Source organism: Euprymna scolopes, chromosome 21 (assembly GCF_053919585.1).
Source record: "Euprymna scolopes isolate OS-2025 chromosome 21, ASM5391958v1, whole genome shotgun sequence".
Classification (NCBI taxonomy): Eukaryota; Metazoa; Mollusca; class Cephalopoda; order Sepiida; family Sepiolidae; genus Euprymna; species Euprymna scolopes.
Genome location: NC_136502.1, coordinates 80,200,716 through 80,221,038, shown reverse-complemented (window position 1 = coordinate 80,221,038; position 20,323 = coordinate 80,200,716). Strand labels below are relative to the sequence as shown.

General features: G+C 34.3%; 1 protein-coding gene and 1 pseudogene across 1 annotated transcript in view; both read right to left on the bottom strand.

Annotated features, from left to right (window-relative positions):
* Positions 1 to 20,323, bottom strand: part of LOC145242521 (protocadherin beta-13-like) — a 1,864,148-nt gene that overhangs the window by 92,870 nt on the left and 1,750,955 nt on the right. The window lies entirely within an intron of this gene.
* Positions 19,842 to 19,958, bottom strand: LOC145243141 (5S ribosomal RNA; annotated as a pseudogene).

Genomic DNA, 20,323 nt, shown 5'->3' with positions numbered 1-20,323 from the left:
ATGTGAAATACAATGTTTTTCATGCCCCTGGTTATGGCATTTCCCCCACTTTACGGTGTTATTTATAATGTTATTTGATTATATACATGTGGATTATATACTACATGTGGATTAAGTACTGTACTGTATTTGGTTACTAATTTTTAATGCCGTATCCTGGGGTTCTACTGTATATTGAATAAAAGCATTTTTTTTTTTTTTTTAATAAAAATAAGCATGATTTTATTTTAACACTGGCGGAGCATATTTAAACTGACCCACTAGATTTCGAAGTCAGTTTTGTACTCTATCAAGACAGGAAAGACTGGTTTGAACAGTACTTCCCCAGATGTGGCATCTCAGGACGTATTTGACTCCTATACAGGTAGGGGGTTGTGTCAGGAGTGAGATACCTACTGGAGCAGTAGGATGATCCAGCTATTTTTTCTAGCAACTGAATTAATGTAAGTTTTCTATTTCAGATTTGGAATGAAGGTCAGTCCCAGGGGCTTGTCAAAACAGAAGGCTTTAACAAGACAGGTGCCATTCACTTCATGCCAAGAGGAGGATCAGAGCATTCTGCTTTTATATTCTTCTTTTTTTTTTTTTTTTTTTTTTTTTTTTTTTTTTTTTTTTACAAGGTGGTCACCACTTATCAACGCCCGGAAGCCACTCAGGGATAAGGGTTATTGCATGTACAGTACGTTATACGTTAGTGTTGAGATTTCATAAAGTGTCTACTTAAGGGGACGGTTCATCAGAAATTTTTTTACGTTGGATTTGGAGACATCCAAGTTGTAGTCAGGTGGGAAACAGGCAGACGGAACGTTTTGGCCGACGTCACCTCATATACACGTAGAACAACAGATAAAGTGCTAAGTAATAATGAATTCTAAGTTACAGTCTTCTGGAGGTCGAAGGTTCAAACCTCACTACAAGTGATAGTAACAAAAAAAAAAAAAATGATTAAAGTCTTATACACGGTCATGGATAACGGAACGAGAATAATCTACTCCTCTTCCTGTGGATAAAATAAATAGTTTGGTTTGAAAATCCATGCAGATTTCGAAATTTAACAAGATACACCTGAAGATCAGCAGTTACATTGGCTGAGACGTTGTAAGAATAACATCCAAAATGAGAAACGTAGCTCCCCCCCCCCAAAAAAAAAATCGAAATACAAATGAAATAATTGTGTGATTTGAAAGACACTACCTATAAATCAACAGAAATAAATCAATATTCTGACTGTTGTTCCTCTTTCAACTCTCACTTCTTAATCTTCTTATCTCAGTTGTAATCTGACTTGCTAGTTTGCCAAAATTATAGTAAAACTAGCATGGGTGCCTGCGTTGCCCGGGAGATGTATGTTGAGCAAAAAAAAAAAAAAAAAAAAAAGGTGGTCAATTTTTTTTAACTTTGACCCCTATTATGACCCCTTAAAATTTATTGTTTTGGGCTCAAATCAAGTTATTAAGTTAGAGGCATGTCCACGGAACCTATATCTAAAATTTCAAGTGTTTAGACCTCAAATTGTCGGAGTAGTTTGGTAGAGTTCTCAAAGGTCAAATCCTTGAATTTTGACCCCTTAATCGCCAAATTTCCGGTCGAAAACCGATCACATCGATTTTTTCCAAATCTCAGTACCCAGTATGTCAAATTTCGAGTCTGTAGACTTAAAATTGACAGTTATTGTGTAGGGAAATGTACACACACAGACGGACAGACAGACACTTTCACTTTTATAGATATACTAGCATGGGTGCCCGGCGTTGCCCGGGTATTTGGAGGTGTATGTTGAGCAAAAAAAAAAAAAAAAGCGGTCAATTTTTTTTAAGTTTAACCCCTATTATGATTGCTTAACATTTATTGTTTCGGGATCAAATTATATTATTAAGTTAGATCCATATCCAAGGAACCTATATCTAAAATTTCAAGTGTCCAGACCGAAAATTGTCGGAGGAGTTTGGTCGAGTTCCCAAAGGTCAAATCGTTGAACTTTGACCCTTTACTCGCCAAATTTCTGGCCGAGAACGGATCATATCGATGTTCCCAAATCTCAGTACCCTGTATATCAAATTTCGAGTCTGTAGACTTAAAATTGACAGAGTTATTGCATAGGGAAATAGAAATACACAGATACACAGACAGACACTTTCACTTTTATAGAACTATAAAAATAGATAGATAACGCTTTTCTTGAGGTTTATACCCTCTCTCCTCTTTTGTAAAATTCACCCTTTCCCCAATCTTCTTCTGTCTATCTTGACATTGTCTTCATAAAAAATAAAAACAATGTCTCTTATTACTTCTTTTTTCCCCTCATGAATTAAGTATGATTCCATATTTCTTTTTTCACTTGTTCATTGCAACCATGAATACTTTGAACATTAGAAAAAAAAAAAAGAAAGAAAAGAAACACCCCGCTGAAAAGAACTGTGGATGGCACAGAAAAAAATTAAGTGAATATGAGAGAGAGACAGAGAGAGAGAGCATGTTAAAAAAAAAAAGACAGAGAGAGTATGTACAAAAACACACCCCTCTCAAAAGAACTGCGGATGACACAGAAAATAATTAAGTGAATGAATGAATGAGAGAGAGAGAGAGAATGTATAGACCAGTAGACAAAATTCTAAATAATTCCGTATAGATAGCAATCAAAAGAGCAGAGCGATTCCATTGCAGTTGTTTCAATTGCATTTTAGATCGAAATCTTGGATAAAGATCGTTAGAATATTTTTGCCACTTCTGCATGACAGTGACATTAACAACAGAGACGAGTTATCGGCCCCTGTTCTTCAAAAGAGAAATGCCGTCTAGCGGCCATTATGTAAACCTCAAATATAAACGAGTGTTTGCGATAACTCAAAAATATATAACGAAATAAAAAACACAAAAATATACGAAAATCGAAACATTGTATTAAAAATGTATCAAAATATAATTTTAATGTATTCAAATAATTTTTCAATGAGTGATTTAATGTATCGAAATATATTTCTAGTTTGTCAAGATAGAATTTTAAAAAACATCAAACGTTTATAGAGGTTTAAGAATATTTTTTTTTTAACAGTAAGATTGTATAAACATATGAAAATATAATTTTTGTTTGTCAATGTAGCAAAATATAATTTTAATATAGAAGTTTTTATTTATTTATAAAAATTATGGAAATTTTTTAATAATATTGTGTTTTTTTTAATGAGAGATTTTCATTGAAACGGTTTGGGAATATGTCTTTTGCACAGTTACAAGGGATAGAGTTCCCTTATTTGTTCAAAAATCCCTTCCAAGGGATTGTCTTTGCACGAACTTTTAAAAAGATATGAGTTATCGATCCCTGTTCGGCTGACATACGCCCTCTATCGGCCGTTTTTGAAACTAAAATATACACATTCGCCTCATGTCACTGTCATGCAGAAGTGCCTTTTTTATCCGAATTCATTTCTTTTTAAAGTTGATATTACCTCTGTTTATCATTATCATACTATGGTGTGATCATACTAAAAAGTACTTGCTACAGACATCTTCAGAGTTGTTAATAATAATAATAATAATAATAATAATAATAATAATAATAATAATAAACCTGTACATGTGACAACAAAACAACGCAATCGATCCTTTGGCGAAATTTTGTTCTCAAGCACGTGACGAAACGCTCTGGAATATTTCCATACATGAATAGATATTATTTGTTTTTTTTTGTTTTTGTTGTATCAAATATCTTAAGTTTAGCACGAAATCATAAAAAATTATGTTCATATCAAAACCCTCCAACTTAAAATGTTTTAAACATTATTTTGTAAATAAACTAAAATATAAAAAACTGATATATAATTATTTACTATAATTATTATTACATCATCATATATATATATATATATATATATATAATTATTTACTATAATTATTATTAAATACCTACAGACACCAGTGTTTCATCCTTTCAGGAATCATCAGCGCAGGGTGTCACGATTAAATATATATATTTAAACTACAGAAGGTCAAAAAAATATTGGTGCCGTGGGTTTTAAGCCTAACATAAGGGGGACTAGTTAATGGGAAATAATGTTAGGCTCTCGTCAGCCATATTGTTTTCTGTTTTCACAGAACAGAAAACAATATGGCTGACGAAAGCCTAATATTTTTTTTACTATAAACTGGTTCCCCTTATGTTAGGCTTGAAACCGACGGTACTAATGTTTTTCTGACATTCTGTACAGTTTTAAATAGATAAATATTAAGCTCTTATATTGAATTTTTTCCTTAGTAATCGAGCACTTTGATAGAATTCTTTCCCACTAACAGTGAATATATATATATATATATATATATATATATATATACTAGCAGGCGGCCTGGCGTTGCTTGATCGTAAAATATGCTTGAATATGATATTTAAATTAATGTCGGTTTCGTATTTATTATTGTAGAGTCAATGCTTTATCGATTATTATATTGTACCATAATATATAGCAGTGATTTAAAAAATTAGAAAAAATATATTTGTGCCATCAGTTAGAATCAAAACCAAAACGTATGGCACTCGAGCCTTACCTGTTAGCGTATGATCTAAATCGATACGTATCAATGAACTTTAAACAATAACGTCGTTATGCCTATAACTTTTAATTTTTTTTTTTTTTTTTTTACACGGTGGTCACCACTTATCAAGGCCCGGAAGCCACTCAGGGATAAGGATTGTTGCAAGTACAGTACGTTAGTGAGGAGATTTGGTGAAGTGTTTACTTAAGGGGGCGGTTCCTTAGGAATTTGTTAACGTTGGACTTGAAGACATCCAAGTTGTAGTCAGGTGGGAAGCAGGCAGACGGAACAGAGTTCCACAGGCGTGCAGTTCTAAGAAAGAAGCTTTGCTCATGGAATCAACGTTTTGATTTAGGCACAGATAAAAAGTGGGGGAAATTTTTCACAGTGGATTCAGCTAGACGGTTGTTTTTCGTGAAAGATTGGCGAGGGGGGGGGCCAGAGATTGGAGTTCAGACGAGCACCTGCCATGGAAATAACGATAAAACAAGGACAGGCTCGCAACGTCTCTCCTGTGGGAGAGAGGTTGCAGGGTAGAGAAAAGGGCATCCCTCACTAAGCCACAAAGTCTATTTTGCACTCTATCAAGGCAGGATAGGCTGTTTTTAGCAGCTCCTGCCCAGATATGGCAGCAGTATTCCATCCTTGGATGCACCTGGCTTTTATATAGATAGAGAATTGCATCAGTAGTGAGGTATCTTCTGGAGCGGTAGAAGGATCTCACCATCTTTCCAGCGACCCTGGCAACAGACTTGATGTACGTGTTCCATTTCAGATCAGGAGTAAAGGTCAAACCCAGAAGCTTGTCAAAACACGGGGCCTCTCCCAGACTAGAGCATCCATCCCAATTGATGCCAGATGGGTATCAGAGCGTTGATGATGTAAGGACAGGAGTTTGGTTTTAGATGCATTAAAGGTAACCAGCCACGTCTTTCCCTACTGAACCACGCGCTCGAGATCAGAGGAGAGAGAATCAGAGAGAACTTTGTCATTTACAGCCTTTGATGTGTTGCCGTAGATGGTAGTGTCCTCAGCATAGATGTCAACGAATGATTTAAGTATGTGTTTATGGAGGTCATTGATGTAGATCAGGAAGAGAGTTGGGCCCAGGATTGACCCTTGAGGGACTCCAGCATTAATACTGCAGGCCTCTGATTTTTGTCCATCGACCACTACTCTTATGAGCCTATCAGAGAGAAATAATTTAATGATTTAGAAAACATTTCCAGTTATACCGTAGCTGGAAATCTTGTGAAGTAGACCCTTATGCCATTCCTTGTTGAAGGCCTTTGATATGTCAAGAGCAATTGCCCTAGAAAGGAAGCCTTTGTCAAGAGATTCACTAATTCTGTGAGATATAACCGTTAGCACATCTGCTGTAGATCTTGCAGAACGCATGTGCAGAAAACACTGATATAGTAAACTTATGCCAGGCTGAGATCATTTTCTAATTTTGTCCCCTTTGTCAGCTATTTTACCAGTTGAAAACAAAATGTAAAGTGTGATACAGAACCAAATATCCTAGATATCAAATTTCAACTCTGTAGACAAAATATTCAGAGAGGAGATTGGTAAAGCCTTTTTGCACACACATTGACAAGATCACTTTTATATATATATATTATATACACTCGGGTTTTTTTTTTATTCAAAAGTAATGGACTAGTGAATTCAACGAGGTTGTTAGATAGTGCTCAATAAAAAGAGCTGATAATACTTGTTTATTGTTATATAAACATGCTCACATCCCGCTGCTACAAACAGCCACTTGTTTCAATCAAACAACAGATATCATCAGGCAGCGACTTGACTATTCAAATGTTCAATCAATAACCTGAACATGAATTTATTCATTGAACATTTGAATAGTCAAGTCGCTGCCTGATGATATCTGTTGTTTGATTGAAACAAGTGGCTGTTTGTAGCAGCGGGATGTGAGCATGTTTATATAACAATAAACAAGTATATATATATATATATATATATATATATATATAAAGATATTTATACACATACTTTATATATATACATACAATATATACACATATTTTATATATATATAATATATACACGTATTTTATATTCAGACAAATATTATTAAAAACAACAGAGATACTTTGCTGTGTGAAATTATCAATTAAGTTTTCATATGAACAACATAAGAAAATCATGGTGATATGCACGATCGTTTCAGAAACGATATCCTTTTATTCATTCGATATTTACCAAACAAATCTATCAAGAAAAAAGTAAAATATTTATGGATATCGTCTCCTCATCGGCATAAATAGAAGGGGATGGGGAGAAGGATGGAGGGTAATATTTTCCTTATTTCTCGATAGACTTATTTGTAAATATCGAATGAATAAAAAGACATCGTTTCTGAAACAATCGTACATATAAACATGAGTTTGTTATGTTTCCTCTAATGATAATTTCACACACTTTCTATATAAATTTCTAGATAATAACACCTGTTGAGCTTATCAGAACTGCAATACTCAAAGCACAGCGCCTTTAAATATATTTTACTGAGACTTTAGCTCATTTAGATTATATATATGCTAGCAAAATGCCCGTCGTTGACTAGGTTCAAAAACAGCCTACAGAAAATGGACTCTGATTTATGAAACTATGATAGGTTATGAAAAGGAAGGGTTGTAAAGAGATAGCGTCGAATTTGGGGGTATCAAAACAAAAGCAAAATATGATGAATGTTAAAATAAAATAGATAAACCCCATAATTTATTATACCATACCTGTTCACACTGAAACACTTATCACAATATTCTGTGGATCTATATTAAAAAACCTTGTTAAACTTTATGACATATTTCCATTCTATTGAGGTCAGGTGCGAACGAACACCCCATAATTTTATTATACCATATTTCTTCAAACTGAAACATAATTATCAAAGTATACTTACGCAGATAGATATGAAAAGTTTTTATTGAAGTTTGTGCCTATTTCCATTCTATGGAGACCAGGCGCGAACGCAGACCCCACAATTTTATTATACCATCCCTATTTAAGTTAAAACATACTTATCAAAGTATTTTTATGTACATCTATATCAGAAGCACGTGTAAACATTTTTTTTTTTAATTTTTAATTTTTTTTATTTCTATACGTTGTGAACCAGCCGCAAACGCAGACCCCACAATTTTAATGAATCATCATTATGCCAGATCAAACATACCCATTCCTGTGTCTTGATACATCAGTCAACCATATAGGAGCCTATTCGTGACCAGACACACACACACACACACACACACACACATTCAGCTTTATATTATATATATATTTCTGCGTGATAGAATGTTTTCATCTTAAATTCTATGCAATTAAGCAGAATGTAGAAACTATGCATAAATAGAATTCAACATAAGCGTGAAATGAAACCAATCAGTTAATAAGAAATCATAAAAATGAACAAGTAATTAACGCTTGCTTTTTTAAGAAATATGCAAATTAATTAACCTTCATGTAGTCATTCATATATTCCTGATTGAGTATATTGAAATATCATTTCAATAATCTTTAAATAAAAAAGGTAGTCATTTAATATCAATGTCAGAGTGAGAAAAAACAACTCATATATATATATATGATAAAATGATATTTTATATTTACGGGGCCTGTGTTATAGTGTAGCTTGAGAAACTTGAGAAAACCAAGAATTGCAACCAGCAGTAGCAAATTAATTGAAAAATATAGGAAAGGCTGCTTACAAATAAAACTGTGGATAATAATAAATAGAAACAAAAGACATCGAATAAGAAGAATAAAAGCGAATATTTAATTAATGAGCTGTCCTTTTACAAAGCGATATGCAAATTAGTTAACCTTTCGATGTTGATCGCCTAGATATGATTGAATATACTGTGAAGCTGTTTTTCTACCATTCAACTTCACAAATATACCGAAATTTCCGGTTGCTACATGAGTAATGAGCATATAGCACTATTGCAAGAATAGAACTGGCCCCGCAACACTGGAATTACTTCGTTCGGCTGGAGCCGCAGATGATAACCAAGATGACAGGCCACATTGCCCTCATGAAGGATGACAATTCAGTGTCATAATTTGACATCAAGCGCCTGCTTGACTGACTGAGAAGATGGCATGACTTGCTTTTTTTTTTCTTTTTTTTTTTTACATGGGGGTCACCACTTATCAAGGCCCGGAGGCCACTCAGGGATAAGGGTTATTGAGAAGATGGCATGACTTGCTTTTTTTTTTTTTTTTTTTTAAATGGGGGGTCACCACTTATCAAGGCCCGGACGCCACTCAGGGATAAAGGTTATTGCGTGTATAGTAATCAATGAGATAGTATTGTAGTAATCATTAGTATTGGAGATTTGATAGAGTATCTTAGGGGGCGGTTCGTCAGTAATTTGTTTATGTTGGATTTGAAGACGTCCAAGTTGTAGTCAGGTGGGAAACAGGCGAATGGAAGAGAGTTCCACAATGGTGCACTTCTGAGAAAGAAGCTCTGCTCGTGGAATCTACGTTTGGATTTAGGCACAGATAAAGAGTGGGAAAAATTATTGACAGTAGTTTCAGTCAGACGGGTGATTCTTGTGAAAGATTGGCGAGGGGGGGACGAGAGATTGGAGCTCAGACGAGCACTTGCCATGGAAATAACGATAAAACAAAGACAGGCTCGCAACATCTCTTCTGTGGGAGAGAGGCTGCACGGAAGAGAAAAAGACATTCCCCACCAAAAAAAAAGTCTATTTTGTACCCTGTCAAGGCAGGATAGGCTATTTTTAGCATCTCCTGCCCAGATGTGACAGCAGTACTCCATCCTTGGACGTACTTGGCTTTTATACAGATAGAGAATTTCATCAGTAGTGAGATATCTTCTGGAGCGGTAGAAGGATCCCACCATTTTCCCAGCGTCCCTGGCAACAGATTTGATGTACGTGTTCCATTTCAGATCAGCAGTAAAGGTCAAACCCAGAAGCTTGTCAAAACATGGAGCCTCCCCAAGACGAGAGCCATCCATTTCAATTGATGCCAGATGGGGATCAAAGTGTTGATGATGTAAAGATAGAAGCTTGGTTTTAGATGCATTAAAAATGACCAGCCACCTCTTCCCCTATTGTACCACGTGCTCAAGATCAGAGGAGAGAGAATTAAAGAGAACTTTGTCATTTACAGCCTTTGATGTGTTGCCATAGATGGTCGTCTATTCAGCATAGATGTCAACGAATGATTTAAGTATGTGTTTATGGAGATCATTGATGTAGATCAGGAAGAGAGTTGGGCCCAGGATTGACCCTTGAGGGACTCCAGCATTAATACTGCAGGCCTCTGATTTTTGTCCATCGACCACTACTCTTATGAGCCTATCAGAGAGAAATGATTTAATGATTGAGAAAACATTTCCAGTTATACCGTAGCTGGAAATCTTGTAAAGTAGGCCCTTATGCCATACCTTATCGAAGGCCTTTGATATGTCAAGAGCAATTGCCCTAGAAAGGAAACCTTTGTAAAGAGATTCACTAATCCTATGTGATATAACCGTTAGCACATCTGCTGTAGATCTCGCAGAGCGGAAACCATATTGCATGTCACTAAGAAAGTTGTTTCTGTTGAGGTGGTTGACTACTTCTTTATTTAATATGGATTCCAACAACTTACTCGTGACACACAGGAGACTTATTGGTCTGTACTGAGAGGGAGATGCCTTTTCACCTGAATTCTTAAATACAGGACATACTGATGAGGTTTTCCAGGGTGTTGGAAAGAACTTCTCCTTCAGGCAATGCTTAAACAGTTTTGTAAGTATGGGGGAAGTTCTGGTTGGAGGTTTTTCTACACTATAACTGGAATGCCATCAGGGCCAGTTACTTTACTGGAATCAAGGTTCTTGATTAGCTTGGCGACCTCATGCACAGATATTTGTATGTTTCATAGCGTGTTGTCTGTTGTAGGAGGAAATACAGGGAGTTACTTGCCATTGTCGCATAGGGTAGAATTAGCTGCAAAGTTCTTGTTAAATAGTCTGGCCTTGTCTGATGCTGACGAGATGACCTCAGGTTCATTGATGATAGTTTGGATAGAACGCACGCTTCTGTTCAAGATCTTGTTTGCTATTTGTCAGAACTGGTGGGAACCAAGCCGCTGCTCAACTACTTTGGATTTAGCAGGCTGAGCATATAGCTCTCTTGCATTTTTTATTACTCTTTTACGGTGGTTGCTGGCAGTCCTGAAAGCAGCTTTAGTCTCAGTACATCTATTACGTTGGTAGCTATGGAAAAAGTGATTTCTGTGCGCGATGGCAGCAGCACATTCAGGGGAGAACCATGGCTGGCTGTTAGGTTTTTGTTAGAATTTTTTGGATGGTATGAATCGGTCTATGCCTACAATTAACCATTCAGTCAGATCTGATACTATAGAGGACCCATCCTTTTTAAACATGGAATGCAGTGGTAGGTCAGATATGAATGTACGGAAGCTATCCCAGTCAGCCATAGAGTATCGATATACAGTACGGTGGAGAGGTACGTCTGAAGACTTATTACATTTAATTTTTATCTTAACTGTTACAACAGAGTGGTCAGAGGATCCCAGAGGAGATAGAACGGAACATGAACACAGCTCAGGGGAAGTTTTGAGGAAAAGGTCTAGAAGGCTTGCATATTGACCGGGTGTATCGGGCACACGGGTGGGTTTGTGATCAATCTGAGTGAGGTCATAGGCAATGGCAAAATCATGACAAAACCTCCCCTAGTCATCGGTTTTATTTGAGTTGGTCAGCCACTCCACATTATGGACATTGAAGTCACTGCAAATGTGAATGTTAGCCGAAGGATGAGCAGACATTTAATGAAATGTGGTAGAGAATTGGATGGGCCTCATTCAGATCACTGATCGTTGTCATCTGCGCCTACCTATTAAATACTGGTCTGCGATAACAGATTAGAAAAAGAAATAAAGAAAATAAAATTGACCTAACTTGTTTATTTTTAACCTTTTTATTCATTTTGTGCCGACTTCTGAAAAGGCCTGTAACAACTAACAATGGAGGCAGACGAATAATTGGTGGGTTGTTCGGAGCAATCAGTATGCATGAAAGGGTTAAATCAAAAATGTCTTTTGATCACTTGCATTATTTATTCCACATGTAAATCTTTTCAAAAGTTAAACGTCAAAATGTATTGGCCAATCAAAATCGGAATATGATTAAAAAAAGAACTAAATTAGAAATGTCCTTCAAATGATTGCTATTTTCATGACTAGGATTCATGCTGAGAATTTTATTCTTAAGATGTCTTACACAAAAAAAGTTATGCTTTGATCTGCTCAACAAAATTATACAAAGTTAAACTTTGAATGAGAAAAGTTAAACTGTGAATTGAGAATGTTGAACGTTGAATAAAAAAAATAGTTGAACGTAAAATTAAAAATGTTGAACGTTGGATTAAAAATGTTGAACTTTGAACCAAATTATTTTGAAATTAAAATCGTCATAGTATTTTGTGTGCATGAATTTTAATTTGAGCCTGAGCTTCTTTAATTATGTAAAGAAGATATAAAAACATTTAAGATTGAAATCCAGCTTTTGACAATTACAAATAGTTTTTTTTTTTTTTAATTTAAGTTCAACATTTTTATTTTAGGATAAAAATGTGTAATAAATAAAATTTTCAGTTTAGCTTTTGCTAGTTCCTAAAGTCGAGTTTGATTTGATAGAAATTAAAGTGCAATAAAATAATAATTAAGCTTCTTGTTCAATGAGAAAAACGTGCAGCAGCATCTTTATATGGTTAGGTATGCGTATATGTTTATATATTTGCATGTACGGGATTCACTCCTAAACTACTTAATAGATCATTATGAATTTTGGAACGCAGCTATTAATTGTAAAGAAAATGTGCAATCTGGGCTATATTTAGTTTGAGTTAGTTTTTATGCAAAGAGTGAAAATGAGGTGGAAGTCTTTTGTTAAAATTCAGATACCTCCAATTTTTGTATAATTATAACGTAGTATTAAACATCAATTAATAAATATTCTCAAATATTCAGTTTCTTTGGGATATTTTAAAGGACTTTTAGGGAGCATAATCTGAACATAATCTCCTATCTGAAAATTTGAATAATTTAGATTTGAATTAAATTTGATACATAGTCATCAGTAGGTCTGTGACAACAAAATATTCTTTTCATTGTTTTGACTCTAAAGTATATATCAGTTAATATTTTATGTTTATATACAGAGTGATGTGGTTCTCGGTTGATTAACTGAGTCTAACTGTGTCAGATATATACTCGAATATGCTGTTGTCACAGCTCTAGTCACCAGACACCAATTAAACAAAATTACTTGAATTTCAATTTCTTAAAATTGCTTAAGCCTTAAATTTTAGACATTTTCTAGAATAAAAATCATGTAATTGATTTTAATAAAAATTAGAATAAGAACTGTAGACATCAGGTTTAGTAGCATTATCTGGAAACTGAATCGTTAAGTGACTCCAACGAATGCTGAAAAAGCAAATGGTTTTAATTGCTACCCTTTTTCTTTCTGAACATTTTGGTGAGTTTCACTTCCTTCATCAAGTTGGTTTTCAGAGACATGTGAACTCAATGTTTCCAACCAATGAAAATCGTTTCAAAGCTCAAAAAATAACACGTATATGTTAATATAGTAAACCGACGTGAAATTAGAATATTATTAAATAAACAGAAAAAAATCTATAGATGGAGATCAAGAATCAAGAATGCGCTTACCGTCCCTCTCCACCATTATGGACCATTTAACTAATTTCAACATATTTATTCAGTAGCAATTAGTGGTATGCTAATTGCCATTGGACCAGCCTACAATTAGTCAGGGATGGTGGATTGTTCTATTTTGAGGCGCCTGATTGGCTAAACATGCCAGGAGGGGCAGGTGACACTCTACAAATGCCAGCTGCTCTGGCATTCAGGGGTTTTACTGTTCTAGACTTCTGCCAGAAACTACACACTGTCAATTATCGCATCCATTCAGCACAACATCTGATTAGCTGGTTCACCCTAGCAATATTCTGCAGGAGAGACTTCTACGGAGAAGGCTGAAAGGACTCAATGACTCACAAACCAGCCTCTTCACCAACTTGTGCACATTTATAAATGGACTAACAAGAGCAGGCTAAGCCAACACACATACACAATGCCATGCTGCCAAATACTCACATACGTATATTATTTACACACACATATTATTCGTTTGTGGCTACCATTTACTCAACTTTCGTTACCCAAACACACGTTTTTATAAGTGAAAGTAACATCTATATTCTTATCTCTTGTATGAAAATGTGTTTTTATAAACTTTCGTTTTTCTTTTTTGCATTTGCAAAATTTTGTTTATGTTTTAGGTGCTAACTGGTGGCCTCTCTAGTCTTCCATGTTTCATTTTTATATGCATGCCTGTATGTATATCTTTCAGTTTGTTCTTTCGCCATGACCAAGTCTTTTCTATCCAATTCATATTAACTGTTTGTGTGGTTCTTGGTGACACACAAAGACGTTATCGCTGTTCCAAAATGTCCATTGCCAAGGCCAGGGACAACGCAACAAATCTTCGTAAGGACGTAAAAAAAAAAAAAAAAAAAATGGGGCGCTTCTACACTATTGGGACGACATTTTGTAGTAGGTAAATGGAGTTTTCAGATAAAAAACAATGGTCTCACTCAACTGATTTTTTTTGTTGTCAATTCTAATAAGTTACAATGGTAGCTTCCAAATGATGCAGTCGGAATCACCTGAATATTACTGAATTATTTAAAAAAAAAAAAAAAAAAGAACCTTTAATCGTGGTAGCAGGTGAAAAATTGCCGCCATCTTGTTTACATCGAAACGGAAAATCACCTCCCTTTTGAAGTTCTCCGTGTCTTACGATCGTTTTTATCAAATCCTGTTTTTATTTTCTTTAATAAATAAGTTTCTATCTGATCGATTTTCGTAATTTTTGGATATAATCATCTTAAAAATACGGTGAATACGTAGATACCATCGTTTTCATGTGATATTCGGTATTACGATTTACGAAATTTCGTTCTGATAGTGTAGAAAGCGCTAAAATTGGTGCAAAAAAAAAAATATATTTTTTTAATTTTTGTTTGGTGCGAATTAATTTTTACTTTTCCTGGAACGGATATTCTTATAGTTTGTTTATAAAACGTGATCAAATCTGTAAGCGAATGAATAATAAAAGAATATTTGTAGCTAATCAGAAAAAAAAAAACAAACAAAAAAAAAACGAATAAGATTAATAAATCAATTCGCAACTGAATTAAAAACACCATTTTTATTTGCTCTTCTATAAATAACCATTCTTTTTTGTACCAAGAATTGTCTTCTTTCAAATGGATCCGCGAAGTTACAAAACCGAGCCATGATCGAATTTATCTGCCAACATTTTTGATTTGCATATTCTATTAAAATTATATGAAGCTAAAATACGTGTCGGACAGCTTTAAGTTATTTTCTTCCCCTTTCCCAGCCCCCTCACACCCGCACGTACACATCTTTGCGATACGCGAACGGCAGAGCAAAGAAAGAAATAGTTTCAGTGCTATATTTATCTTTTCTAGAAAAAAAAAGGAGGGAAAAAAAGAAAAAAAAAAGGAGGGAAAAAAAGAAAAAAACTAAACTGATGAACTAATCAATAACTCAAGTGAATTACGAATGTCCGGGATCTGATCGTTTTATTTTTCTATAAATAAGTTGTTTTCACGCTTAATATTTTTATACTTCAAATGGATCTTGGAGGTTACACAACGTGCCATCATCCGATTTGCTTGGTCCCAAATTTTTCATTTTTATTTCCTTACTTTTTATTTTTGTCATCGAGATTAAAACTCCGAACACATTTATTTCATTCAAATTTTTTTTCCAAAGTTTATCGGGTCCTCTATTGCAAAAAAATGTTTGCAATTCAATTTGCGATAACGGATTCAATTTCACTAGCAAATTTCATCCAACAGTTAAATTAAAAAGAAACGTTGTACTTTTTTCAACAAAGATCCAGAAATCTCCTTGATTGTGTCCCTTTAAAATATTACTAGAAAATATACATAGTTGCTTAATTTTATTTATATATATATATATATATATATATATATATATATATATATATATATATATATATATATATATATATATATATATATATATATAAATTGCTCCCTCGTATGTGTATTGATTCTAGCACAAAGCCCAAGTGAGAGCCTAAGCCTGCCTTTTATTTATTTATATTTTACTAACAAGTCACCAATTATCAAGGCCAAAAGTAACTAGAGGATACGGGATAATTATATAGATTAATTGTCAGTTTTATAATGAATATTATGTGAGAATTAATAGAATGAATAAAGCCTGAATACTTATAAGGAAGATTTATGACATGCATTCATTGACAATAGATTTGAAGACGATCATGTTATAGTATTGAAATTATTACAAACTAGCAGTTCAGCCCGGCTTTGTTCGGGCCCTATGTACTGTTCATAACTTTATGTGCATATGTGTGTGTATATATATATTAAAAGTTTGACTCATGTCCAGGTAACATACATCTAAAATTTCAAGTATTTAGACTCAAAATTAGCGAAGGAGTGTCGTAGAGACTGCAAAGGTCAACTCTTTCAACTCAGTCATTTTTTCGCACAAAAACTGATAAAAAAAGCTTGCTGCATGTCTGAATACCCTTTATCTATAATTTCAAATGTTTAGACCCAAAATTGGCTAAATAGTTTGCTAGAGACCGCAAATGTAAAATCTTTTTAACTTTGACTTCTTGGAAGCCAAATTTTTGGCCAAAAACCGATTAAAAAGCTTGCTTTATGCCTGAATACACTTTATGTAAAGTTTCAAATGTTTAAACCAAAAATTAGCTGAGTAATTTGGTAGGTCGCAGAGGTCAAATTTGTTTAACTTTGACCCCAATTTTGACCCCTTAATATTTATTGTTGTGGGTTCAAATCAAATCCAAAAGTTTGATATATGTTCAAGTAACATATTTAAAATTTCAAGTGTTTAGACCCCAAACTGGCGGAGAAGTTTGGTAGAGTTTTCAAAGGTCAAATCGTTGAACTTTGACCCCTTGACAGCCAAATTTCTAGCCGAAAGCCAATTAAAAGTATTTTCCCAAATCCCTTATGTCAAATCCATAGTCTGTAGACTTAAAATTGACAGAGGAGTTTGGTAGGGAAATGTACACACACACACACACACAGACAATTTCACTTTTATAGGTATATAGATTTGCTTACTAAGTGCTCTGTGGTTGAATGTAAAACAACCAATCAAAAGCTACTTTTTTTAGAATCTTCACTGAACCGCACGTGAACGGTTCTTTCAAAATTCATTTCTCTTTTGCCTGTGATTTTCAAAGAAATTTCCAACTATTTGCAAGACACTATCCTCTCTTTTCTTTCTTCGAAACATATTTTTTTATAACATTTTCGTCTGTCTTATTTTCTTTTGTTCTTGCCGGCGTCATAATATCTTGGTTAACACATATAATTGGAAAAATCCCAATAGTAGTTTACATGGAAGCAGATCCATGGTAATGCGTTCTTCATATTAGAAGTTTGTGGAAAGAAACTCTGTTTATGGAAATTACGTTTGATGTTAGACACAAGTGCTTTGTAATGATTATAGCAAGTCAAGTTCTTGTTGTGAATGTTTTATTAGGAGGAACCAGAATTTGGACCTCAGTTTAGCACCTTCGATGAAAATGGCAAAAGAGTAGAAAAAGTCTAATAAAGTCTCTTCTATGAGAAAAGGGATATAATGAACAGGAGAGGTCGTCCCTTGCTAGATTGCAAAATCGGTTTTGTACTCTGCCTCTCCATATATGGCAATAACATCTCCTCAGGCAACAATAACCAATCTTAAAATATATCTGACTCTTATAGAGATAGAAAGTTTGTGTAGAGAAGAATCATGTACTCTCTGAAGCGGTAGAATGATCTAACCATTAGACTTTTCTTTGGGTGAAGAGCATTTTTTACTGGAGAAATCTTGATTATTTTTAAACAGTGCCCTGAAAGCCTGTTTAGTAATTTATTAAACCCTAACTTAAAATGTTGCCCCCCCCCCAAAAAAAAATACATTTGCTTTCAACAGTGACAATTTATTTGAAAAAAATGTTCCTGTGAATATGTATTAATTTGACCCAAACCTTAATTCTTTCAAACATTTGCATTTTAAAAATAAATTTTAGATTAATTAAAAAAAAAAGTTTCCTTATAAAATATATAATTTATTAACACTTGCTTACCCATGGAATATAGAATGAAAACAATCTAACCTTGTGGATTAAAATGAAATAAAGGGTTCAAAATTTTGTGAAGGGGCTCACAAGTTTAACCAGGTCGAAGATTAAATCTACCGATAGGTTGTGAAATTATCAATCAAGTTGAGAATAGTAGTTCAAATAATGTAAATATAATTTAAATAAATAAAATAATTTTAATTTTGTTAAATTTGCTGCAGGCGACATTGATGTTTACTGCGGTATAACTATGAAACAACATTACCACTCCACACATATTTCAAGGGATTCGAAAAACTTATGATTTGATAAAGAAGTTTGTTTTCGAAATATATTATGCAACACAGGCACACATGCATTAGATCACTGTGTAGAAGTTTTGACTAATAAAGGAAGATTTACTATTGAAAAAGGTAAAAAATCTATATATCTATAAAAGTGAACGTGTCTGTATGTGTGTCTGTTACGCAATAACTCTCTTAATTTTTAGTCTACAGACTCGAAATTTGATATACAGGGTACTGAGATTTGGGAAAATCTATGTGATTGGTTTTCGGCCAGACATTTGGTAGAGTTCTCAAAGGTCAAATCGTTGAACTTTGACCCCTTAACAGCCAAATTCCTTCGACAATTTTGTGTCTGAACACTTGAACTTTTAGATATAGGTTCCTTGGACATGGATCTAACTTAATAACCTGATTTGAGCCCAAAATAATAACTGTTAAGGGGTCATAATAGGGGTTAAAGTTAAAATTTTGACGGTTCTTTTTTTTTTTTTTTTGCTCAGCATACACGTCCAACAGGCGGGCAACGCTGGGCACCCATGCTAGTAAATATATATATATATATATATATATATATATATATATATAAATTACTGGTTTTTTATCTCCTGTCTCAACAACCGGAAATTTTCTAATTCTTGTATTCTAATAGCTTTCTAATATTTTTTTATAGAATTAATTATGAAAATCTTACTTCAATGGAGATTTTTTTTTTCTTTTCGTCAAAATTTTTAAAGGTAATAAATATAGAATTTATCTCATTTTGAAATATAAAAATTCTCGACTACTTTTATAAATTGATAATATTGTATTAATAGAAATTAATAAATTTCCAACAAAGCGGATACTATGACCGGAAATCGAAACTGTAAGCTCAAAATCTTCAGTCTGACATCTCTATCTCTATTTCCAATTCTTGTATTCTTATATAAATGTCACTTTGTGTGTGTGTGTGTGTGAGAGAGAGAGAGAGAGAGAGAGAGAGAGAGAGAGAGAGAGAGAGAGAGAGAGAGTATTTCTTTCTCATAGGTTCCGAAACGGCTGAGCCTATCTTTTGCAAATTTCACACAAAGGTCACTTATATGCCTGGTTCTGTTTTGTACAGAAATTCATCCGATACGTATCGAAAAAAATCTGATCTTAAAAATATTTTTTTCTCTTATAGATAAAAAAAATTATCTTTACAGCGGAATATTTTACGTTACACCGGCCGATGTTACATAAAATATTCCCCTATAAAAATGTTTATATTGATGATCCAAACAAAACTGACGTATTTGTCAATCAACAGAGTAGTTGGTTTGTGGGGGCCTTATATGGTAGATTGGGATGTCCCTAACAAAGGTACTGTGCAAACTTTATCGTGTTCTTCGTTGCAAGAAATCTTTGAAATCCAATTCGAGATAGCAAATGCAATTCCAATGACAAATGTCATCCGATAACTAAACCCAAGCAACAGTTGTGTTTGTTACTGTTGATGTAAGTATAGTTACACACACACACACACAATGATTTCTCACAGACCCATACACTAACAGATGCATCAAATAATCTGCACGCAAAAAAAAAAAAAAAAAAATCTGAAATGTACTGCATCTTAGGAAGACTCCATATGCACACAATCTATAGCCCTTGAGCCCCTGGAGGGGCATAGGCCATCTACAACTTTTTGTAGATGTTTTTATAGCGAGGAGTTCTTTTTACAGGGTGCGGGTGCTGGCCCCACGCCCAACTTTCTCAAAAGGTACATACAGCGCCTAGCCTTCCCAAATAGTCACCCATATGGTACTGGCCAGGCTCAACGTTGCTTAACTTCGGTGATCTGGCGAGAACCGGTGTGTCAACGTGATTGTGCTGTACATATGCATACAACGTTGGCGTTAATTGTTTGTTCATGCTGTCCCTAATCTATAAATGAAGGAGATGGCTTTTACTTCTTATGTTTCCAGTTTTTTTAGATGAGGATTGATAATTCATATTATTTTGATTATTCTGACTACTGCTCTCATCTTGAACATTATTTTCATAATATTTCGGTCAGTGTAACCTCCGGCCTTCTTCAGGCGTATCTTGTCAAACTTGAGGATCTTTCTGTCGAACTAAGGAATCCGTATGGAATTTTGAACGGAACTCTTTATTTAATCCACAAAGATAGCATGCTCTGCTATCATCCATGACTGGGTAGAAGTCCTAAGAAATTGGCAATTGTAGTTTGAGTGTTGCCCGC